The sequence below is a fragment of the Candoia aspera genome, chromosome 7 (assembly GCF_035149785.1).
Source record: "Candoia aspera isolate rCanAsp1 chromosome 7, rCanAsp1.hap2, whole genome shotgun sequence".
NCBI lineage: Eukaryota > Metazoa > Chordata > Lepidosauria > Squamata > Boidae > Candoia > Candoia aspera.
Window position 1 is genome coordinate 62,205,286 of NC_086159.1, and position 3,327 is coordinate 62,208,612.

The window sequence follows — 3,327 nt, forward strand, 5'->3', positions numbered from 1 at the left end:
GTTGAAAAAGCAGACCATTTCTTTATCAGAACAAGCGGTTAATTTAAATGATATGTTTTCAATAGATTTCTCCTCATATAAGGAACACTCTAGTACAAATGGCTTTTTATGTTTAAAACCACAAACACAGATCCACTGAGAGACAGGAATCGTTTAATAGATACCTAAACACCTATCTACTTATTTACTACTTCTGTATATTAAATGGTTGAAGGAGATATCCAGGACCTGCAGGTGAGCGTCACCCCCAAAGATCGTGTCATCTACATGGCATCCATGTTATCTGAAAGAGCTCTATTCACATACATCTCTATTCCATAAGCTCCCTCCAAAAATGAATTAGGGTTCGTTTTTTTCATTCTAATGGAAAACATCTGTACATTGCCCACTTCAGCCTGATACTGATTGCGCATCAGTCATGCAGGTTGAGCTGGAATCTGCACCTAGGGAGGTTTAGATTACATTTTCCAGTTACTCCTTTCATATGTCTGGTACATCCCAATGTGTACATAAATTACTAATTAAGGACTATGAGCTTAACTTAATTTTGGGTGACATTTTGAAGTGCATGAAAGCACCACATCCATGCTACAATTTTTTGCAGACTTTCATCTCAGGGCTAGTAAACTCCAGAGGGAACTGAACTTTGATATGGTTTTTTCCAATAGCTTTCTTGGGATCACATGGCCAAATTAGGCATTTTCATCAACTGAGTTTGAATTAAACCGAATTATTGAATGTGGAGGTTTTAAAATGCAGATTTTAGAGATAGAAATAAGACTCATGGAACTGAGGATGGCTTTGGAGCTCAGTGTTCAAATCTCTTCATGGAATATGATTCTCACCATAATATTATAAAAATGTAAAAATGTTATGAGTGTGTAAAACATTTTTTAAGAAGGATTTTCACTATAATGTTGTGAGAATGCATGAAGTATGGATATTTTATTATCATTTGTAGGCATCAGCATGGAATAGACATCCAGTGTGGTGTAGAGGTTAGTGAATTAGACTAGGTCAGGGAAACCCAGGTTCAACTCCACCTTCAGCCACTGAAGCTCAGTGGGTGATCTGGTCTGGTCACTCTTTCTAAGCCCACTCAATCACTATAATAATAAGGTATGTTAATTGAGGTATTGCTAATTCAATTAGGATCACATACCAGTTTTACTGGTTTCTTTCTGTTTTCAGCTTGGAGAATGCAACTTGCTGTGATGGGACAACAAATAGAAGTCTTTTTCACATCACATAATGAAGCAGAGTTTTCAATTCTTGTATGCAACAGGACCAAACTGCCTTCATGCAACTCCAGTGGAAGCCCCAAAGTTATCTCAGCGGTTTGTGCAACTTTTTATGTTTCAAAGATGTTTAAACAAGATCCAGCATGAATGAGATATGCCTGCCAGATTCACTTAAGTTAAAAATGCTAAGAGGTATGGCATGCATGAGAAATATCTATAGATATATAAGTGTATATAGATATATAGAAGGAACGATATATCTATATAAGGGATGTGGTGGCGCTGCGGGTTAAACCACTGAGCTGCTGAGCTTGCCGATCGGAAGGTCGGCGGTTTGAATCCGCGTGATGGGGTGAGCTCCCATTGCTAGTCCCAGCTCCTGCCAACCTAGCAGTTCAAAAACATGCAAATGTGAGTAGATTAATAGGTACTGCTTCGGCGGGCAGGTAACGGCGTTCCACGTAGTCATGCTGGCCACATGACCACAGAAGTGTCTACGGACAAACACTGGCTCTTCGGCTTTGAAATGGAGATGAGCACCGCCCCCTAGAGTCGGACACTACTGAACTTAATGTCAAGGGAAACCTTTACCTTTATATATCTATATACACTTACCACACCCACGCATACTTATTCACACATATGAACATAAATTCTTAACACTGCAGTATATTTAAATCACAATGAACAACTAAATACAGCTGGACTATAGCCAAGGCATTTACTCTAAAAGAAGACATATGCTTAAAAAATCCTGACATGTTCTTTAGAGCTATGCTGGGAAATGATGGTTTGGGGACAGAGTTCCCATACTAATTTTCACATGCCCCCCTCCCCTAATTTTCTCACAGTGACTTCACAGTCAGCAATTGCTGCTGTTCTAAAAACTACTTAATCATAGAGTTAAGGGGATTTTTTAAAAAAAAAATTACACCCACATTTTTCTTTCAGTGCTTGCATGACCAGGGATTACTATACACAGGTGTCAGTATACAAAACAATGTGCAATACTATATTGTATTTAAAATGAAATATTTATAAAAGAATGATTGGCCAAAAAACTCTTAATTCCAGGCTGATCTGAATAAATTGGTGATTCCCTCCTAGCTTTCATACCAGAGACCCAACAGAGATAGAGCATTGTCTTGAATTTGAAGAAGGAGGAAGTCAATATGTTGTTGTTTATTCATTTAGTCACTTCCGACTCTTCGTGACTTCATGGACCAGCCCATGCCAGAGCTTCCTGTCGGTCGTCAACACCCCCAGCTCCCCCAGGGACGAGTCCGTCACCTCTAGAATATCATCCATCCACCTTGCCCTTGGTCGGCCCCTCTTCCTTTTGCCCTCCACTCTCCCTAGCATCAGCATCTTCTCCAGGGTGTCCTGTCTTCTCATTATGTGGCCAAAGTATTTCAGTTTTGCCTTTAATATCATTCCCTCAAGTGAGCAGTCTGGCTTAATTTCCTGGAGGATGGACTGGTTTGATCTTCTTGCAGTCCAAGGCACTCTCAGAATTTTCCTCCAACACCACAGTTCAAAAGCATCGATCTTCCTTCGCTCAGCCTTCCTTATGGTCCAGCTCTCACAGCCATATGTTACTACAGGGAACACCATTGCTTTAACTATGCGGGCCTTTGTTGTCAGTGTGATGTCTCTGCTCTTAACTATTTTATCGAGATTTGTCATTGCTCTTCTCCCAAGGATTAAGCGTCTTCTGATTTCCTGACTGCAGTCAGCATCTGCAGTAATCTTCGCACCTAGGAATACAAAGTCTTTCACTGCTTCTACATTTTCTCCCTCTATTTGCCAGTTATCAATCAAGCTGGTTGCCATAATCTTGGTTTTTTTGAGGTTTAGCTGCAAGCCAGCTTTTGCACTTTCTTCTTTCACCTTCATCATAAGGCTCCTCAGTTCCTCTTTGCTTTCAGCCATCAAAGTGGTATCATCTGCATATCTGAGATTGTTCATGTTTCTTCCAGTGATTTTAACTCCAGCCTTGGATTCCTCAAGCCCAGCATGTCACATGATGTGTTCTGCATACAAGTTGAATAGGTAGGGTGAGAGTATACAGCCCTGCCGTACTCCT